The sequence below is a fragment of the Musca autumnalis genome, unplaced genomic scaffold (assembly GCF_047663935.1).
Source record: "Musca autumnalis isolate F117 unplaced genomic scaffold, ASM4766393v1 scaffold_2, whole genome shotgun sequence".
Lineage (NCBI taxonomy): Eukaryota > Metazoa > Arthropoda > Insecta > Diptera > Muscidae > Musca > Musca autumnalis.
Window position 1 is genome coordinate 19,020,957 of NW_027411755.1, and position 24,648 is coordinate 19,045,604.

Sequence of the window (24,648 nt, forward strand, 5' to 3'; positions counted from 1 at the left end):
TTAAATATTAAATATTAAATATTAAATATTAAATATTAAATATTAAATATTAAATATTAAATATTAAATATTAAATATTAAATATTAAATATTAAATATTAAATATTAAATATTAAATATTAAATATTAAATATTAAATATTAAATATTAAATATTAAATATTAAATATTAAATATTAAATATTAAATATTAAATATTAAATATTAAATATTAAATATTAAATATTAAATATTAAATATTAAATATTAAATATTAAATATTAAATATTAAATATTAAATATTAAATATTAAATATTAAATATTAAATATTAAATATTAAATATTAAATATTAAATATTAAATATTAAATATTAAATATTAAATATTAAATATTAAATATTAAATATTAAATATTAAATATTAAATATTAAATATTAAATATTAAATATTAAATATTAAATATTAAATATTAAATATTAAATATTAAATATTAAATATTAAATATTAAATATTAAATATTAAATATTAAATATTAAATATTAAATATTAAATATTAAATATTAAATATTAAATATTAAATATTAAATATTAAATATTAAATATTAAATATTAAATATTAAATATTAAATATTAAATATTAAATATTAAATATTAAATATTAAATATTAAATATTAAATATTAAATATTAAATATTAAATATTAAATATTAAATATTAAATATTAAATATTAAATATTAAATATTAAATATTAAATATTAAATATTAAATATTAAATATTAAATATTAAATATTAAATATTAAATATTAAATATTAAATATTAAATATTAAATATTAAATATTAAATATTAAATATTAAATATTAAATATTAAATATTAAATATTAAATATTAAATATTAAATATTAAATATTAAATATTAAATATTAAATATTAAATATTAAATATTAAATATTAAATATTAAATATTAAATATTAAATATTAAATATTAAATATTAAATATTAAATATTAAATATTAAATATTAAATATTAAATATTAAATATTAAATATTAAATATTAAATATTAAATATTAAATATTAAATATTAAATATTAAATATTAAATATTAAATATTAAATATTAAATATTAAATATTAAATATTAAATATTAAATATTAAATATTAAATATTAAATATTAAATATTAAATATTAAATATTAAATATTAAATATTAAATATTAAATATTAAATATTAAATATTAAATATTAAATATTAAATATTAAATATTAAATATTAAATATTAAATATTAAATATTAAATATTAAATATTAAATATTAAATATTAAATATTAAATATTAAATATTAAATATTAAATATTAAATATTAAATATTAAATATTAAATATTAAATATTAAATATTAATATTAAATATTAAATATTAAATATTAAATATTAAATATTAAATATTAAATATTAAATATTAAATATTAAATATTAAATATTAAATATTAAATATTAAATATTAAATATTAAATATTAAATATTAAATATTAAATATTAAATATTAAATATTAAATATTAAATATTAAATATTAAATATTAAATATTAAATATTAAATATTAAATATTAAATATTAAATATTAAATATTAAATATTAAATATTAAATATTAAATATTAAATATTAAATATTAAATATTAAATATTAAATATTAAATATTAAATATTAAATATTAAATATTAAATATTAAATATTAAATATTAAATATTAAATATTAAATATTAAATATTAAATATTAAATATTAAATATTAAATATTAAATATTAAATATTAAATATTAAATATTAAATATTAAATATTAAATATTAAATATTAAATATTAAATATTAAATATTAAATATTAAATATTAAATATTAAATATTAAATATTAAATATTAAATATTAAATATTAAATATTAAATATTAATATTAAATATTAAATATTAAATATTAAATATTAAATATTAAATATTAAATATTAAATATTAAATATTAAATATTAATATTAAATATTAAATATTAAATATAAATATTAAATATTAAATATTAAATATTAAATATTAAATATTAAATATTAAATATTAAATATTAAATATAAATATTAAATATTAAATATTAAATATTAAATATTAAATATTAAATATTAATATTAAATATTAAATATTAAATATTAAATATTAAATATTAAATATTAAATATTAATATTAAATATTAAATATTAAATATTAATATAAATATTAAATATTAAATATTAAATATTAAATATTAAATATTAAATATTAAATATTAAATATTAAATATTAAATATTAAATATTATTAAATATTAAATATTAAATATTAAATATTAAATATTAAATATTAAATATTAAATATTAAATATTAAATAATAAATATTAAATATTAAATATTAATATAAATATTAAATATTAAATATTAAATATTAAATATTAAATATTAAATATTAAATATTAATATTAAATATATAAATATTAAATATTAAATATTAAATAATAATATTAAATATTAAATATTAAATATTAAATATTAAATATTAAATATTAATATTAAATATTAAATATTAAATATTAAATATTAAATATTAAATATTAAATATTAAATATTAAATATTAAATATTAAATATTAAATATTAAATATTAAATATTAAATATTAAATATTAAATATTAAATATTAAATATTAAATATTAAATATTAAATATTAAATATTAAATATTAAATATTAAATATTAAATATTAAATATTAAATATTAAATATTAAATATTAAATATTAAATATTAAATATTAAATATTAAATATTAAATATTAAATATTAAATATTAAATATTAAATATTAAATATTAAATATTAAATATTAAATATTAAATATTAAATATTAAATATTAAATATTAAATATTAAATATTAAATATTAAATATTAAATATTAAATATTAAATATTAAATATTAAATATTAAATATTAAATATTAAATATTAAATATTAAATATTAAATATTAAATATTAAATATTAAATATTAAATATTAAATATTAAATATTAAATATTAAATATTAAATATTAAATATTAAATATTAAATATTAAATATTAAATATTAAATATTAAATATTAAATATTAAATATTAAATATTAAATATTAAATATTAAATATTAAATATTAAATATTAAATATTAAATATTAAATATTAAATATTAAATATTAAATATTAAATATTAAATATTAAATATTAAATATTAAATATTAAATATTAAATATTAAATATTAAATATTAAATATTAAATATTAAATATTAAATATTAAATATTAAATATTAAATATTAAATATTAAATATTAAATATTAAATATTAAATATTAAATATTAAATATTAAATATTAAATATTAAATATTAAATATTAAATATTAAATATTAAATATTAAATATTAAATATTAAATATTAAATATTAAATATTAAATATTAAATATTAAATATTAAATATTAAATATTAAATATTAAATATTAAATATTAAATATTAAATATTAAATATTAAATATTAAATATTAAATATTAAATATTAAATATTAAATATTAAATATTAAATATTAAATATTAAATATTAAATATTAAATATTAAATATTAAATATTAAATATTAAATATTAAATATTAAATATTAAATATTAAATATTAAATATTAAATATTAAATATTAAATATTAAATATTAAATATTAAATATTAAATATTAAATATTAAATATTAAATATTAAATATTAAATATTAAATATTAAATATTAAATATTAAATATTAAATATTAAATATTAAATATTAAATATTAAATATTAAATATTAAATATTAAATATTAAATATTAAATATTAAATATTAAATATTAAATATTAAATATTAAATATTAAATATTAAATATTAAATATTAAATATTAAATATTAAATATTAAATATTAAATATTAAATATTAAATATTAAATATTAAATATTAAATATTAAATATTAAATATTAAATATTAAATATTAAATATTAAATATTAAATATTAAATATTAAATATTAAATATTAAATATTAAATATTAAATATTAAATATTAAATATTAAATATTAAATATTAAATATTAAATATTAAATATTAAATATTAAATATTAAATATTAAATATTAAATATTAAATATTAAATATTAAATATTAAATATTAAATATTAAATATTAAATATTAAATATTAAATATTAAATATTAAATATTAAATATTAAATATTAAATATTAAATATTAAATATTAAATATTAAATATTAAATATTAAATATTAAATATTAAATATTAAATATTAAATATTAAATATTAAATATTAAATATTAAATATTAAATATTAAATATTAAATATTAAATATTAAATATTAAATATTAAATATTAAATATTAAATATTAAATATTAAATATTAAATATTAAATATTAAATATTAAATATTAAATATTAAATATTAAATATTAAATATTAAATATTAAATATTAAATATTAAATATTAAATATTAAATATTAAATATTAAATATTAAATATTAAATATTAAATATTAAATATTAAATATTAAATATTAAATATTAAATATTAAATATTAAATATTAAATATTAAATATTAAATATTAAATATTAAATATTAAATATTAAATATTAAATATTAAATATTAAATATTAAATATTAAATATTAAATATTAAATATTAAATATTAAATATTAAATATTAAATATTAAATATTAAATATTAAATATTAAATATTAAATATTAAATATTAAATATTAAATATTAAATATTAAATATTAAATATTAAATATTAAATATTAAATATTAAATATTAAATATTAAATATTAAATATTAAATATTAAATATTAAATATTAAATATTAAATATTAAATATTAAATATTAAATATTAAATATTAAATATTAAATATTAAATATTAAATATTAAATATTAAATATTAAATATTAAATATTAAATATTAAATATTAAATATTAAATATTAAATATTAAATATTAAATATTAAATATTAAATATTAAATATTAAATATTAAATATTAAATATTAAATATTAAATATTAAATATTAAATATTAAATATTAAATATTAAATATTAAATATTAAATATTAAATATTAAATATTAAATATTAAATATTAAATATTAAATATTAAATATTAAATATTAAATATTAAATATTAAATATTAAATATTAAATATTAAATATTAAATATTAAATATTAAATATTAAATATTAAATATTAAATATTAAATATTAAATATTAAATATTAAATATTAAATATTAAATATTAAATATTAAATATTAAATATTAAATATTAAATATTAAATATTAAATATTAAATATTAAATATTAAATATTAAATATTAAATATTAAATATTAAATATTAAATATTAAATATTAAATATTAAATATTAAATATTAAATATTAAATATTAAATATTAAATATTAAATATTAAATATTAAATATTAAATATTAAATATTAAATATTAAATATTAAATATTAAATATTAAATATTAAATATTAAATATTAAATATTAAATATTAAATATTAAATATTAAATATTAAATATTAAATATTAAATATTAAATATTAAATATTAAATATTAAATATTAAATATTAAATATTAAATATTAAATATTAAATATTAAATATTAAATATTAAATATTAAATATTAAATATTAAATATTAAATATTAAATATTAAATATTAAATATTAAATATTAAATATTAAATATTAAATATTAAATATTAAATATTAAATATTAAATATTAAATATTAAATATTAAATATTAAATATTAAATATTAAATATTAAATATTAAATATTAAATATTAAATATTAAATATTAAATATTAAATATTAAATATTAAATATTAAATATTAAATATTAAATATTAAATATTAAATATTAAATATTAAATATTAAATATTAAATATTAAATATTAAATATTAAATATTAAATATTAAATATTAAATATTAAATATTAAATATTAAATATTAAATATTAAATATTAAATATTAAATATTAAATATTAAATATTAAATATTAAATATTAAATATTAAATATTAAATATTAAATATTAAATATTAAATATTAAATATTAAATATTAAATATTAAATATTAAATATTAAATATTAAATATACAAATTTATATATAAAATAAAAAATATAATATTGATTTATTTAATAATTATTTTTATTAACCTTTTTAACGTTTTAAATAAAATTTATCGACTGATAAAATTTTATTGACGTTTTTTTATATTTTTAGCTTGAAAATTGAAATTTTTGTTCTTTTAAAAAATTATTTATTTATTTTTTAACTTTTATTTCATCTACTTAACTTCTCTTTAAAAACAATTATTTAAAAAAATAACCACCTAAACCAATTTTGTTTATATTTAAATATATATTTTATAACAAAACCTCTAACAAAAGAAAAATCACAACAATGCCACAAAAATTACCACCAATAAAAATTAACATTTCAATAAGAGTAGTTTACACACGCAGTGGTCCAACGAACGAAAAAAAACTGAAGTCAAAAGTGGGAGTGTACATTGCCAATTTGCCGTTTATGTGGGCCTTACATTGTAAACGGAAAAAACTACAGAAAATTTATAGAAAAATCACAACATATACCAGACCCCAACTGCTGCTTAATTTTTAAGTTAAATGCCAAACATGCCCTGCCTCCACCCGCCAAAAATGATCCAATCACAGTTTAACCAGAATATTATGCAAGTTATTGTTTTCAAAGCCATGATTTAATCAGCTATTTATACAGCTCAAATTCCTAAAGCTTTTTTATACAACAAAATGCTATCACTTTTTGATTTTTTCCAAATTTTCCTTTTTTACTTTTGCTTATTAATTCTCAGCTTAGCAATGCAAAACTAACCAAACAATCATAAAAAGAATATGCGAAACAAAATGTGAGAATTAAAACCGCTATTTATAAACAATATGCTGGTGTAATATCTCTGGTTAAACGAAACAACACTTGACTTTATTTAGCCCGCCGAAAAAATGAAAATGAAAGCAAAAAAAATCTTCCCACCATTAGCAATCAAACATCAAACCCGGTTAAAGCAACAACCAACCACCAACAATCATTCGTAGAGAGCCAAAAAACAAACAAACCAAAAAAATAAATAACTGGGCCAAATAAATTTCAAGTGTTGTTACATTTGAACAAATTCATATGTGAATGATTCTAATCCCTCCTCAATCAACAAGCTATTTACATAGTTTATAGAATTAATTATTAAAATAAACCAAAAACTAAAAATATAGATATTTCATAAACTTTATAAGAGAATTAAAACATTCAAATTATTAACTAGAATTACTTAAATCTTCCCAAATTAAACAAATAAACTCATAATAGTCCCATTAGTATTTTAAACTTAAATACTTAACTAGAAAGCCATTGAATAAATATTTAACTAGAAAATAAATAAATATTTAACTAGAAAAAATTAAATAAATTTCAATAAATAATAACTTAACTCATATAGATTATTTTTGATTATTTTTATGTTGTTTGCATATTTATTTCTTTTATATTTTTCAATATATACAAAAAAGTGATATTAATTATTTAATTTAAGTTTCTAAATTGATGTTAATCTACTGTATGGTTCCAAAGAGCTTTGGTCAAAACAATTTTTGACAGATATGTTTAATTTTCCTCAACTTAAAACATTTTCAAACCATTGCAGTTCAGATTAATTCTTATTACAGTTTTCAAAAACTTATTATAACTTTCGTTTCAAAAAGGAGAATGATCAGAATAAGTGTTTCTTATGTTCAAATAACAGACCTTTTTTCTGCATATTTGCTGAATAATAAAGAGAGAAATCGTTGTTCTCTTAGTTCCTTCGTGTAAACTGTGTATTGTAACGTATTAGTAATGTCAATAGTTATACGACACCATAACCAAAAATATGATAATTAAAAATGCTTCTTGGTAGTTTACAATTGTATTTTCTAAGCTTTTCTAATCTCTTTCTATTTATCAGTAATGTGTCTTTCGAACAAGTAAAAAAGTATCAGTCGGCTTTGCCGACAGAGATATACCCTCAGCCTGTGTAAATTGAAACACTTTTTTCCCAAAAAAAACGTATGTATTTAAAGGGTTTCAAAATTTTGGTCATATGAACCGACAAAAATGTTGATTAGGATTAAAGTTCAAAAATTTTGCGGAAGAGGTACTTAAAGGAATGGACCGACATAGGCCATGTGGGAGGTACCGGATGGAGTGGACAAATATAGTCCATATTCGACATATAAGGATGGGTAAAGTATGGACCAGTGTTGCCGAATTTGACGATTTATCGTCATTTTGACGATTTTTTGGCCTAAAATTGAAAAATGACGATTTGACGATTTTATGGTCCAAAATGACGATTTTTCACATAATCCCGAATTGCATGAAATAAAACATGATAACTATATTTTGACCAGAATTTCACGAACGCTTTAAGGAAAGCAATATTCCAAACTCGGTTTCATGAGCTATTTTAATGTTTTTAAACAATTTCGAGACGGATTGGCTTTATTTAGGCACATATCTGGAATAGAGGTATTTTCATAGTTTTTGCCTCAGCTGAAAAATTTCATGTAGGATTTTTAATGAATGAAAATCTTCCTTGAACATTTTTGGAGATATAATACTTCCGACCCATGTCCTCTTTAATGAGAGTTTTTGTCGATTTTCGACTGCCCATCAACCAAATGTACGTGTACCGACAAACATGGACGGTCACACTGTCAAGCAAGCAATGTTTGAGCTAATCTGTCATTCAAAACTGGCAATGTGTACCCAGCTTTACCTTGCTGCATTACTGCAAATTAGAAAACCACGGGAAAACTATCATCTTCTGAAAGCTGTTTTATAGCGGTACCTAAGGGGTTACATCTACTTGTCACTTAAAAAAAAGGTGACAAAAGTGCCGCAAAAAAATTCAAGAAGGAACAATTTCTTGAGATTTTTATGTAGCATAGGTACTTTAAACGCGTTTTTCTCGAAATGGAATTTTTGAAGTCGGTGCCAACGATAGCTCGAAACCGAATTGACCAATCTTCACATGGTTTGGTGAGCTTATTAAATAAATAAAAGGCTTGCACTTAAGCGAGACAGTTTAAAAAAAAATTGTCAGATTTTTTGACGAAAAAAAATCAATCAATTTTTTTAGTTAAAATCGAAATTTTGACTATTACAGTTAATTTTTTTTATAAAAAAGTTTGTTTAAAATTCTGTTTCGCCTTAAGGCAAGATTAATAGGTTCTTAAAATGCTTACAAACATGTAAGATAATCGACCCATCCATTTTCGAGTCATCGTTGGCATCGCAAAACGCTTTTACAAAAAAGGGTTTCGCAGATAGCCATTTACCACAAGACTTTGCAATCTTTTTCAACAACAAAAATACCAAAAGTAGTATAAGATGTGCTCTTTCCTTCTTGATGAACGAACTTTAAAAAAAAAATTTGGTAGTTTCTTTGAAACCAATTCAAGAAAATTAGTTTTTTTGGTCTGCCCAACTAGGGACAACCCTTTAAGTGAGATTGGGTTATATTTATTGCTATGGGCTGTTTATTTTATGTTGTCAGTCTCATTGACAAACCGATCGGCTAAAAAATCGCATTAAACGGTAACCAAACCTAGTTTTGGATCATGATGACGATTTTTTGACGATTTTCCAAATTTTGTTGACGATTTGACGATTTTTTTGACGATTTCCGACCAAAAACTGTCGGCAACGCTGGTATGGACCCAATCGATCACTCGCTTCATGAATTATCATGGCCACAATTTTTCCGATCATTTTTGAAATTTTGTGGGGGAGGTACCTGAAGGAGTGGACCGATATGGCTTATCCTCGCACTTAAACTAAGTTTGCACAAAATATTACGAAGACCAAATTGTTGACCGAATCGGTGAATACGTTCGACAATTATCTTGCGCTCCAATCACTACACACCGTGTCACAGGGGCTTTTTGCACCCTGCAGGCTATTTGCTAAGGATGTATTGACTTGCCCCTCATGAAACTTGTACCGTCGTATGAAGGGTAGTGAATACAAGTTGTTTCAACAAAAATCAAAGCGATTCGAGAGCAGGTCCTAATCTAAACTTATACGAAATTTTGTTTGTGAGGTACCCGAAGGAGTGGACCGATTGTGTCCATATTGGAACCTCATCTTAAAAAATATCACGATGTGCAAAGTTTGGATCAACTCGGTTCCACCCTTCAAGAGTTATGGTGCGCACAAATTTTTCGAACATTTTCGAACTTTTGTGGGGCAGGTACCGGAAGGAGTGGACCGATATAACCCATCTTTGAACTTAAACTAAGTTAGGACAAAATATTGCGAAAGGCACATTTTGGACCGAATCAGTTGATCCATTCGAGAGTTATAGTGCGCTCCAGCCAGACAGACGGACGGACATGGCTAAATCAACTCCAAATGGTCTGAAACGGATTTCTTTATACTTGGGGTCTAAAACCTTTATTTCGATGAAGCACATTTTGTCCGTATGAAATTCTATATACCCCTCGTTAGCATAAATGCTGAGGGTATAATTAAATAAAATAAAAATAAAATAATTAAAATAAAATAACATAAGAACAAAAGTAAAAAAAAATAAAACAAAAATAAAAAAATAAAATAACATAAAATAAAATAAAATAAAATAAAATAAAATAAAATAAAATAAAATAAAATAAAATAAAATAAAATAAAATAAAATAAAAAAAATAAAATAAAATAAAATAAAATAAAATAAAATAAAAGAAAAATAAAATAAAATAAAAATTAAAATAAAATAAAAATTAAAATTAAAATAAAATAAAATAAAATAAAACCAAAATAAAAATAAAAATAAAATAAAAATAAAAATAAATATAAAAATAAAAATACAAATAAAATAAAAATAAAATAAAAATAAAAATAAAATAAAAATAAAATATGAAATAAAAGTAAAATAAAATAAAAAACTCTGAAGTAGAATTTAGTCTAATTGATTTGTGGGGTGGTTCGGGGGGTGTTGTTCGGAGGTTGGAAATTCGTAATGGGGTTGTTCGCAGGGCGAAAGTTCAGAAGGGTGTGTTTCGCAGGGTTGAAGTTCTAAGGGCGATGGTTCTGAGGGTGGAAGTTGGGAGAGGGTAGTTCAGAGGGGTGGATCCATATAATTTCTTGTCATTACCGTGTTTTCAATATTTCCGAACAAAATCTTCCTTCGTAACGTTTTAAGAACTTTACATATTGTAACAATGTATATTGGCAAAGAGAACGCAAATTTGAGGCTAACTTATTAAAGTTTGATCTGCAAAAACAGAATGCAAAGTTTTCTGTGAAACGAAAGAGCAAAATCTTAACAAAATTCACTTTGCAGCTACAACTTTTCACTTAGCAGAAGAGGACGTTTGTGGAACAGAAATAAAAAAGAGAGCACATTTTTTTTTTGAAAACTTAGCAAACTCAATACTCATATATATAATTTGATTTTAAAGCGCATTTGGCAGCAGTATAGAAATACTTTATTTAAATATTTTCATAATTTGATTTCGTCAATCCTACAATCTTTGCATTAATATTTAATACAATTAATTTTCAAATAATTTATGCTAAACATTTGCAATCTAATCAATTTAATTTATTTTGTAATTTAATATCACTTTTTTGTATATTGGATTTTTATTCACAATTTGATTACAAATAAATAACAACAGCGAGGCTTAAAAAATAAATTGCAAAAAAATGTGTGAAATATAATATGCTATTATAGAAATGAGCATTAATGCTTCTGTTCGATGTCAGTGTTTTTTTTTTTTTTTTTTTTTGTTTTTTTTTGTCAATATGTTGTCAATTTAAAAATAGTATATAAATATATATTTTGCTATTACAAAAAAAAAATTAATATCCTCGCCTAGTAATGCAATTGTTCAAAGTTATATGTAAATACGAACTCGTTTATAATTACACTGTGTAACAAAATTCAACATTTTTAAAATGATGGGAAAAACTGAGCAGATTATGAAAGTAGGACCAAAAATATGAGTAAAATTCAATAAGTTGCTAAACTAAATATATTATTAGGGACCACGACAAAATCGTGTATCTTAGGAGTCCTAAGAGTCCTAAGTTAGGACCCATACTAGACAGTAGCCGTAGGCCACCAACGCATTTTCATGTACAATATAAGGTACCCTTGACTTATCCTGCCTACGTAATTTTAATTTAAAGTACTAAAAATACGCAATTTTACAAAGTACGATCAGGGTTTTCTATATTTTCCAAATATATATTCATCATAAATATTGGAAAAGCCGTATTAAATGACACATACAACTTTTTCGGGACGTATTCGTGACGAAAAAACATCGATGCAATATTTTGGTGTTCAATAATAACGACAATCTGATTAAAAATCGTAAAATATGACCTTAAAATATTATAGTTACATATATCTTTTGTTTGGAGACTTATAGTTAAATTTAATTTAGAACATTTCTTCCTTTAATAACATCCCCAAAAATTGAAGGATTTTGTTAGATTTTGGCCCAGTATGGAATTATGTAAAATTAACAGTCCAAAATTAAAACAAATAATTTAATCCTAAAATATATAAAATTGTAACCTAATTTTTTAGAAAAATATTATACTTAGATACATGTTTTATTCTGAAACTCATAATGAAATTTGTGTAGATTTTTGCTTCTCTTGACACTTTTCACCTAGAATCAAGTTTCATATTACTTTCATGTATCAACTCAAAAAAAGAAGGAAAAATTTTTCTTCAAAAAAATTGGTTAATATTTTCGTGTTTTTTCAGCAAAATTGATACTGACATTTTCATGATACGTAATGTAAATGGAGACTTCATTTCTTTGGTGACCTACAGTCAAATTTGACGAAGAATATTTTCGTCTTTGACGTCATCCCTCTAAAATTATGTTTTGTTGTACAATTTTGAAAAAACTCAGATGAAGTCCGACTTTAACCCTAGAACGTGTTTTTCATTTTTAAAGATTTCTGGCGATTAGATAAGATTTACAGATTTGGTGTATTCCGGCACCTAGAGTCAAACTTTATGACGAACAATTTTGTAGAATATTTTGATTTGATACGATCACGTTTTAAAGGAGATTTTGAACAATTTTCGAAAAAAGGATCGAAAAGACCCTTTTAATGAACAGAATGAGGGTTAAAGTTTTCAACACAAATATTCCCCGTACTCTTGTCTTTAAAGTTGCCAAAGACACTATATGTCTAAAATGCATGGATTCCAAGATAGCTTAAATCGAATATTTCGGAAAAACAAGAAATGTGCGGAACTTTGCCCCACCTACTTTGGTTACATTCCGATGTCAAGGTGAACAACGCCAATACACGTGTCTCATATTTTTAGTCCTACTTTTATAATCTGCTCAGTTTACCCATCAATTTTTTGTTGTCGCACAGTGTTATATTCTAATAATTACAATTCAATAGTGTGATTTTCGTTTATTTATGTGCATAAACATGTATGTGTGAAAAAAACGTTTTCAATGCGGATTAATTTCATAATGGATTTGATATTAATTGCAGAATATTAATACATGCTCAACCCTTAAGGCTTCGCTGCATAAATCATCAGGTGTAAAATGATAAAGGGCAAGTAGAACCTGACTCAACTGAGGATCTAGTTGTCCTTTATTTGCTTACTAGAAATGACCTAAGAGAAGATAAGTATTTCCTCATATATACCAGTTCTTAAGAACGGAATCATTATTGTAAAACAAAAGTTAAAAAATATTTAAAAGAAATATACCGAGTAGCACATGTATTGTAGTTTTTGGACCATTCTTGGCCCTATGGCATAGGTTCCCATTTTTCAAAATAAATAGAATTGAATCGTACAAATTTAATGGCAAAGAGATCGATAAAAGCATTTTCAATTTTTTCTTACTCGGATATATTTTTCCATCTTTTTTTTCATAATTTTATTCGTGTAGACAAAAAACATATGGGCAAAAACGTACATCGAACAGAAGTCAATTTCATTTATTTGATTATTATTATATTTTTTATTAATATTTTTTATTTACACTACCTTCCCTTTTTTATTGTCCTTTCCTTAAACAGTTTCAGTTTTGCATTTATTTATTTAATATTTTTTTTCTTATTTTGCATTTAAATTAAAATGAAATTAAATAACAAATAAAAAACGAAAATAATATACACCACTATAAGAAAAAAATAAGAATATCAATAAAAAAATTAAATAAAAATGGAAAAACAACAACAAACATTTTACATGCGTTAGCACAACAACAAGAAACATAATAACAACCATGTAATATTATATTAGTATTTGTGTGCGTGCGTGTGTATGTGCGAATGCAAATATTCAAATGTTTGTTCTCATAATAATTAAAACACATGCAAACATACATACCCAATAGAAAGTGTCTTCGAGACAACCTTGATGAATCGTGCACGACATACCCAATTCGTTCACGACTCTTTGCAGACAGCCCTTTGGGATTGTTGACGACATTTTCACACAAGTGTCCGCCTATTCATGCACGACAACTTGGGCGACAGGGTAAGCGAAGTTGTCGTCGGTGACAATGTACATGACACTGTCTTGCAGATAGTCGTTGATGACAACTTTACAGACACTGTCTTGCAATAAATCGTTGACGACAGTTTTACAGACACTGTCTTGCTATTTGTCATTCACGACCCTATTAAAGACAATTTCAGTTTGTTGTCGTGTGTCAAATTTTTATTTTTATTAAATTATAAAATATGTATATTATGCCTACAAATTGTATATTAAATTAATTATACTTAATTCCCGCATGTTCTGCAAGTCAGCACTTTCTTCCAGCTTTTCCGCGCCTCACTTCTTTCCTCAGACAACTGAGGGGGCGATCTCGTTCACTTTGTGGACTCTGCAAAACAAAATATATGACTGTTGTAATTAATCACTAATATATTCAAAAATCTTACCATATACCATCTGCTTCATATTGCGATTTTCAAAGTCGTCATGCCTTCAACCTAAATCCACATATTTAAAGAATAACTACAATTACTTTTAATGTAATTTAATCTACTTAATCTTACTTACCGTTTTAGTTAATGCACTTTGTATGAATAATACATCGTGACGCGGTTTCCAAATTTTATGATTTTTTAACATTAAATTTATTACAAATTGAAAATTGAATATTTTCATAAATATGTATATGAACATATGTACAATTATTTCAAAGCTCGCTTTTTTGAGCATTTTTTGGGTTTGTTTCCAAGACACAATGCAAGACATGGTCATGCAAGTTGTCGTACATGACAATTTCATTGATTTCGTCAACGAATCGTCGACGAAAATGTCATCAACGATTCGATTTTCTATTGGGTACATGCCAGCATACATACATACAACCATAGATGCATATGTAATATAGCAATGTAACATATCTTCATATTATAACAATTTTCGTATTTTAACATTTTATAAATGTGTGCTGCACATTGTATGTGTGAGTGTTTTGCTCATTTTAAGCATTGGTCTGTGTTTGTGTGTGTGTGCAAGCATACTCTATATGTATAAGCCTCATTAGTGAAATTGTATTGATATTATGCCAACTTTATATCATTGTATGTATGTGCAATACACACATACACCATTATACCAATTGCTGTTTATCAATGTATTGAAGTGTATAATTCGAATTTCAATATTAAACATCATTTCTACGCCTTGGTTATTATTAGCTTTTGGCACTGTTGTACGCGATAACGTGCTGGTGCTGCCACCGCTTTACACTCACTTGCCAATACTCGCTCATTGCCATAGCCACCACAGCGCCAAAGCGTAAAGATGAAAAATTAAAAATATGTATTTTGTGTGTTTTAATACGCACATAATCCAATTAAAATATAATAATAAAAAATAACAACATCAGCAGAAACAACGACAACAAAATCGTCAACAACAAACACATCAACACCATTAAATAATAGCATAAATAGCTTAAAATTAATTGAAAGAATTTTATTTTAAATTGTTTATTAACCTTTTTATCAATAAATAAGCTACAAGTCATGCTCATTAAACATTTTTGCAAAAAAAAATGAAATTGAAAATGGAAATGGAAAGAACTGTGGGATTTGGTGGGGAGACAATAAAAGGATAATAAAGATATTATGCCCAATATTCATTGATATTTACCCATACCATTATACATACATATATATGTGTGTGTATACTCCATGTTAAGAAATCGCTTCTTAAAGGCAGATATATTCCGGTAATACTTAGGTGGCCCTCTTCAAAGCATTTGTCCTATAAACAGAACTAAGAACAATTTTTCCAATCCTCTCTATTTGTGGTTTTTCAATCTAGTCTTCCACTTGTTTACTCCACCAAAGCCCTGGCCTTCCCTTGTTCGTATACCGCCAAGCCTTTTTTCTATTTGTGTCGTTTCCAATATTTGCGTTTTGAACAAAAAAAACACACGTTTCCTTTTCCAACACCTATTTCGGTACTAAAGTGTTAGGAGTGGTTCTTTCCTATTTTTAATGAGGACAGCCAAATGTCCTCCGAATAAATTCAAACATCGCTTGGAATACCTTTGAACGTATAATGTTATCGAAGACTTAACTTTATAATAGAAAAAAATGGTAAGTGTCGATTTGCATCGCTTGGGTCTTTTCCAGGATTTCCCGTTTTGATCTCGTCTTCCACTCGTGTACTCCATCGAAGTCCTGACCTGCCCTTGTGCGTGTACCGCCAAGCGATTTTTTCTATTCTTGTCGTCTCCTCTATTTTGGGTTTGAGAAAAAAACACACCGTTTCCTTGTCCGACACCACAGGACAGCCAAATGACCTACGAATAAATTCAAACATCGATTGGAATACCTTTGAACGTATAATGTTATCGAAGACTTTACTTTATAATAAAAAAAAGGAAAGTGTCGATTTGTATCCCTTGGGTCTTTTCCTGGATTTGCCGTAAGTGAACTGTTTGGTAAATAGCGGATTAACCAGGTCTAAAGCCGCACTGATATGGCCTTATTATTTAATTTAGTGGAAGTTCTTTTAGGAAAAGTTCTTTCCTGTTTTAAATGAGGACTGACCAATAACCTCTGAAGAAATTCAGACATTGCACGATGGGGCCAATGACAGGTTTTCGAGGCAACAAATCACTGGGGCAAGCTAGACCTTCCAAATTTTGTACAGATGTTTATAATCGGCTTAGAAACTAATATGCCAAATTTGGTTCATATCGGTTCATATATACATATAGCTGCCGTATATATGTTCGCCCGATTTCAAGCAATTGATGGACCAAATACGCAAATTCTGCCCAATTTTTATGCGATTTGGAAAATACCACGGAATTAGGACTACAAATAAGTTTGCCAAGTTATATTGAAATCGGTTCAGATTTTGATATTGCTCCCATATATATTTTCGCCCGATTTTAGGTATTTGGTGCACCAATCCCGCTATGTATGTCCAATCTTGATGAAATTTTAAATGTGAGACGGATTTTGGTCTAGAAACATTTTTGGCAAATCATATTGAAATCGGTTCAGAATTGGATATAGCTCCCATATATATGTTCGCCCGATTTTAGCCGATAGCCTTAGATGCTAGTGCTATTTTTTATATAATTTTATTGTAATTTTTTATTATAATAAATATTTGAAATAAATAAATAAATAAATAATATGTTCGCCCGATTTCAGGAAAATGATTGACCAAGCATGCAAATTCCATCAAATTACAATAAAATTTGGAAAATGTTACGGAATTCGGACTACAAATAAGTTTGTCAAGTTATATTGAAATCGGTTAAGATATAGAAATAGCTCCCCTATATACATATGTTCAAATTTCATGGTTTTGTCTGTGCTTTGTTATAAGTTAATAAAAAAAAGGTTCCAAATTTAGTAAAAATCGGCTAAGATTCCGCCACAAAAGCCAAAGTTTGCGATATCTTTGAAATTATATATTATTATTATTATATACGTCTATTAAATTTTTCCGAAATCCAATTGGTAACATTAATGGGTTTCCGATTATTCGCCAACCAAAACATAAAAATGTCCATATTTTTAAGTATTACGACATCTGAAATCAGATTTTTATGAAAAGGCGCAGATAGGCGCAGCTAATTTTTTCACAAAATGATAGTACACATTAATACCTTTCACCACATATATATAATATCCTAGATCTACCTAGATCTCAAAAGTTATACTCCAGAGAACATATTGATAACAAAGCAAAATACTCCAAAAAAGACATCACATCTTACCTCAAAAATACATTTACCACACATAACATTTTTATTATTTGTTAACACTATCTTATTTTACATACCCATTGAAGAGCTTTCCATGTTTAAAAAATATAAAAATGTTGAAATGTTCTTTTTGGCGCCTAAAATGCTTTCACTACTTATTTATAATGAATGTCGGAAAATGATGCATAAGAAAATATGTCACCATTGCCAGATCAGTATGTCGCTATGTGATGTTACCAGATTGATTTATTTTTTTATTTTTAGTGATTCAGAGTGTTGGCAATCGAAATACGTTATTATTTTTTTCAAATTGTTCACTTCAAAAATTGACTTTTTGCCTCGAAAACCTGCTATTGGCCCCATCGTGCATTGCTTGGAATACCTTTCAACATATAAGGCTGCCGAAGACTAATTTACCACCGGTTTGTTTTCAGGATTTTTCGCAAGGTAAATATTAGGTCAATGACGGATTTTTCAGGTCTAAAGCCGAACCTTATTATTTCATTCACCATAGGCATTAGTCGTTCTTATGTCCCGACAAGTTGACCACAAAATCTTATCTTCTTTCTTGTGAACGGAACATAGCAAGAGCACATTTCAATCATTAGGTAGGCATTCCTCCTGCCAGATGGTGTAAGCTAGCTGATGCATACATTTTATCATGTCGTCGCCCCAGGTCTTGAACAGCTTGGCTGGTAAACCATCGACTCCATCGGTTTTATTATTCTTCAGCTGGTTTATTGCTGTTTTTAGCTCATCCTGGCCGAGAGGTAGTAGAATAAAAAGGGGGTGCAGAATTTTGTGGGCGCCCCTGGTGGTCAATAGTTGAACATGAATGGATTTTTCCAACGATAGTAGCAAAGATACAAACCAAATGTTGGTGTTGCCAACGATAATAGCAAAGGCACAATCCAAAAGGTGAACATCAGCTATGTTCAACTATTGACCACTAGGTGGGTATGTGGTAGGATGGCGTTTTCATGTCTTAATTTTAATATGTTCAACCACTAAACACCAGGTGGCGCCCCACAAAATTCTGCACACCTTTTTTACTACTGGTGGTATGTACTTCAAACATTCCTGTAGAATTACATAAGTGGCATATACGTCGTCATCGTTAGTATTCGATACCAATAATAAGGAAAAATATTATTTCCGTAACCTAAGAACGCTATCGGTGTCTGTTACCAGATTACCCGGCTTGTCTCGACAGGAGGATGTGCCTTGGTACAGACACAACCATTAGTTTTATTTTTAACAGTTTGCTAAAGTTTTCTGATTTCATTCTAGCTGCTTTACATCTCGATTTTTTTCACACTCTCGATTTTTCCGTTTTTCCCTTTTCTTGCGGAAATTACGTTTACACTCTCCTTTCTTTCTCGATACCTCTCTCGTGAGGTAAGCGTTGATATTGATGGTAGATAAGCCCACTATGCCGTAATCTTGTACTCAGTAGCAACACGTTTCTACTGGTTACACCACAAGTTCCTTGGTGAAGGTTTCTGGTATCCATGTATGGATTTTGCGGCTGTTTGCATATATCTTACGGTTGAAGAATGCGCAGCTGCCGTTGCCACTTCGCATACAGACCAAATGTACATTGTGCTCAACATGAAAATATAGAAAAGGAAGGTGGGGAAAACAAAGATGAAGAGGAGAGTGGATAAATCAGGGAGGAGGGTTATGAGAAGTTATATATAGGTATAACCCTAATCCATTGCATAGAAGAACTACCTGCAGCACTACCAAAATATCTGTAAGAGCCAACTCGAAGGACTCGGGAAATATGGTCTACAGATATCTGTCTTGTTATGGGTGACAAGGTAGGCGGAATGGTAGCGGATGAGCCCATATAGGCCAACGATGACGCCCACAGACTTCCATAAAGTTTACGCTACGTGCTTAAACGTTTTCTGAGTGCCAGGTTCTCTAAGCTCATGTGCTTACAACAAAGAACAATTCCTCACTAACTTTGTCAAAAAAAACATGAAAGAAAAAACTAAAAGAAATGTTAACCTCCAACGACGTCCCGCAACTGCGAGAGCACTTCATGTTTAGGCAGTGTTTCAGAAACCTCTGCCTCAGGTCTTGAACAGTTTGGCTGGTACACCATCGACTCCATCGGTCTTATTATTCTTCAGGTGGTTTATTGCTGTTTTTAGCTCATCTTGGCCGAGATGTAGTAGAATAAAAAGGGGGTGCAGAATTTTGTGGGCGACACCTGGTGGTCAATAGTTGATCATAAATAGATTCTCCAACAAAAATAGCAAAGATACAAACCAAATGTAGGTGTTGCCAATGATAATAGCAAAGGCACAATCCAAAAGTTTAATATCAGTTATGTTCAACTATTGACCACTAAGTGGGTGTGTGGTCGGATGGCGTTGTCATATCTTAATTTTAATATGTCCAAACACAAATCACCAGGTGGTACCCCACAAAATTCTGCACTCCTTTTTTACTACTGGTGGTATGTACTTCAAACATTCCTGTAGAGTTGCATTTGTGGCATATACGTCGTCATCGTTAGTATTCGATACCAATAATAAGGAAAAATATTATTTCCGTAACCTAAGAACGCTATCGGTGTCTGTTACCAGATTACCCGGCTTGTCTCGACAGGAGGATGTGCCTTGGTACAGACACAACCATTAGTTTTATTTTTAACAGTTTGCTAAAGTTTTCTGACTTCATTCTAGCTGCTTTACATCTCGATTTTTTTCACACTCTCGATTTTTCCGTTTCTCCCTTTTCTTGCGGAAATTACGTTTACATACTTCTTTCTTTCTCGATACCTCTCTCGTGAGGTAAGCGTTGATATTGATGGTAGATAAGCCCACTATGCCGTAATCTTGTACTCAGTAGCAACACGTTTCTCCTGGTCACACCACATAGTCTGCGGCTGTTTGCATAGATTTTATGGTTAAAGGATGCGCAGATGCCGTTGCCACTTCACATATAGACCAACGGTACATTGTGCTCAACCTGAAAGGAGAAAAGGAAAAACAGAAATGAAGAGGAGTGTTGATAAATCAGGGAGGGGGGTTATGAGAAGTTATATATAGGTATAACCTTATTCCATTGCATAGAAGAACTACCTGCAGCACTACCAAAATATCTGTAAGAGCCAACTCGAAGAACTCGGAAAATAGGGTTTACAGATATCTGCCTTGTTATGGCTGACAAGGTAGGCGGCATGGTAGACGATGAGATCATATAGGCCAACGGTGACGTCCACAGGTTTCCATGAAGTTTATGCCCATGCTTAAACGTTTTCTGAGTGCCAGGCTCATGTGCTCACAAACAAAGAAGAATTCCTGACGAATTTTGTCAAAAAAAAATGAAATAAATTTTAACCTCCAAGGACGTCCCACAACTGCGAGAGCACTTCATGTTTAGGCAGTGTTTCAGAAACCTATGGGCGGCTCATGTCTTAAACAGCTTGGCTGGTAAAATATCGACTCCATCGGTCTTAATATTCTTCAGCTGGTTTATTGCTGTTTTTAGCTCATCTTGGCCGAGATGTAGTAGAATAAAAAGGGGGGGTGCAGAATTTTGTGGGCGACACCTGGTGGTCAATAGTTGATCATAAATAGATTCTCCAACAAAAATAGCAAAGATACAAACCAAATGTAGGTGTTGCCAATGATAATAGCAAAGGCACAATCCAAAAGTTTAATATCATTTATGTTCAACTATTGACCACTAGGTGGGTGTGTGGTCGGATGGCGTTGTCATATCTTAATTTTAATATGTCCAAACACAAATCACCAAGTGGTACCCCACAAAATTCTGCACTCCTTTTTTACTTCTGATGGTATGTACTTCAAACATTCCTGTAGAGTTGCATTTGTGGCATATACGTTGTCATCGTTAGTATTCGATACCAATAATAAGGAAAAATATTATTTCCGTAACCTAAGAACGCTATCGTTGTCTATTACCTGATAACCCTCGATAGGCGGATATGCCTTGATACAGACACAACCATTAGTTTTATTTTTAACAGTTTGCTAAAGTTTTCTGACTTCATTCTGGCTGCTTTACATTTCGATTTTTCAGTTTCTCTCTTTTCTTGCGGAAATTACGTTTACACTCTCCTTTCATCCCCGATGCCTCTCTCGTGAGGTAATCGTTGATACTGATGGTCGATAAGCCCACTATGTCGCAATCTTGTATTCAGTAGCAGCACGATTCTCCTGGTCACACCACATGGGTCCCTTGGTGAAGGTCTCTGGTATCCAAGTATGAGTTTTGCGGCTGTTTGTATAGATTTTATGGTTAATGGATGCGCAGATGCCGTTGCCACTTCAAATGGAAACCAACGGTCCATTGTGCTCAACCTGAAAAGAGAGAAAAGGAAAAACAAAAATGAAGAGGAGAGTCGATAAATCAGGGAGGAGGGTTATGAGTAGTTATATATAGTTATAACCCTAATCCATTGCATAGAAGAACTACCTGCAGCACTACCAAAATATCTGTAAGAGCCAACTCGAAGAACTCTGGAAATAGGGTCTACAGATATCTGTCTTGTTATGGGTGACAAGGTAGGCGGAATGGTAGCGGATGAGCCCATATAGGCCAACGATGACGCCCACAGACTTCCATAAAGTTTACGCTACGTACTTAAACGTTTTCTGAGTGCCAGGCTCTCTAAGCTGATGTGCTCACAAACAAAGAAGATTTCCTGGCGAATTTTGTAAAAAAAAAAACATGAAAGAAAAAACTAAAAGAAATGTTAACCTCCAATGTTTAGGCAGTGTTTTAGAAACTTCTGGGGCGCCTCAAGTCCTTAACAGCTTGTCTGGTAAACCATCGACTCCATCGGTCTTTTTATTCTTCAGCTGGTTTATGGCAGTTTTTACCTCATCCTGGCCGATATGTAGTAGAATAAAAAGGGGGTGCAGAGTTTTTTGTGGGCGCCCCTGGTGGTCATTATATGAACATGAATAGATTTTACCAACGACAATAGCAAAGATACAAACCAAATGTAGGTGTTGCCAACGATAATTTCAAAGGCACAATCCAAAAGGTTAACATCAGCTTTGTTCAACATGGTAGATAAGCCCACTATGCCGTAATCATATATTCAGTAGCAGCACGATTCTCCTGGTCACACCACATGGGTCCCTTGGTGAAGGTCTCTGGTATTCAAGTATGCATTTTGCGGCTGCTTGCATAGATTCTATGGCTAAAGGTTGCGCAGATGCCGTTGCCACTTCAAATGGAGACCAACGGACCATTGTGCTCAACCTGAAATGAGGTCTTAAACACCTTGGCTGGTAAACCATCGACTCCATCGGTCTTATTATTCCTCAGCTGGTTTATTGCTGGCAGAGATGTAGTAGATTTAAAATAGGGTGCAGAATTTTGTGTACGCTCCCTGGTGGTCAATAGTTGACTATGAATAGATTTTGCCAACGACAGTAGCAAAGACACAAACCAACGATAATAGCAAAGGTACAATCCAAAAGATTAACATCAGGTATGTTCAACTATTGACCACTAGGTGGGTGCGTTGTAAGATGGTGTTGTCATAGTTTAATTTTAGTATATTCAACCACTAATCACTAGGTGGCGCCCCACAAAATTATGTACCGCCTTGTTATACTACTGGCGGTGTGTACTGTACTATGCTCTTCAAGGAGCCCAGCAGAAAGGCCGCGAGATCAATAGAGCAGATATCGGTGCCATATCTTCTGCTGCATACTTTATGGAGCTCTTATTGTGTGAGTGCATGGCCCTCTTTTAGAGTTCTTTCCGAATTTGGTGCGAATCTTTGCACAAATTCCGTTCCGAATGTGGTACAAAAATGTTTGGACATGTCCAGCGAAATTGGAAACTTTTGCGAAATCGCAAAGTTTTGTAGAAATATGTAGGAGTGTTGGCGTTTTTTTTTTTGGTGATGACGACATCTATTTTGCTTTTCAAAATAGTAGGGCTTAATCTCATGGTCGTTGTTTTAATATTTTATTAAAACAACTATGATTTATTAGTGGGGAAAATTGGCGATGTTTGTTTGGAAAGACTATGGTTTCGGACCTCGCCACAAATCCTCATAAGTTATTTTGCTTTTTGATTTTCAACAAAAAAATTTTAGCTGGGGTTATCAAATGATATTATTGTGTGTGGAGAGAGAGAAACTCTCCTTGAGGGTACGCGTGCCCATTTTTCCCCATAGATGTTCCTTAGCAATTGTATTCTCTGACTTGCGAAGTGTGAGAAGGGACATCATGAGATTACCAGCCAGCTTGACTTTGAAACCTTA

The 24,648-nt window shown here is 25.3% G+C and overlaps 1 protein-coding gene and 1 long non-coding RNA gene across 2 annotated transcripts in view; one reads left to right on the top strand and one right to left on the bottom strand.

Annotated features, from left to right (window-relative positions):
• Positions 1-24,648, top strand: part of nAChRalpha6 (nicotinic acetylcholine receptor alpha6) — a 961,717-nt gene that overhangs the window by 764,186 nt on the left and 172,883 nt on the right. The window lies entirely within an intron of this gene.
• LOC141393777 (uncharacterized) lies at positions 14,330-15,478 on the bottom strand. The gene is made up of 3 exons (XR_012410180.1): positions 15,194-15,478; positions 15,073-15,123; positions 14,330-15,014 (listed from the first exon to the last, which is right to left on the bottom strand). It is a non-coding gene; the product is annotated as an uncharacterized lncRNA (long non-coding RNA).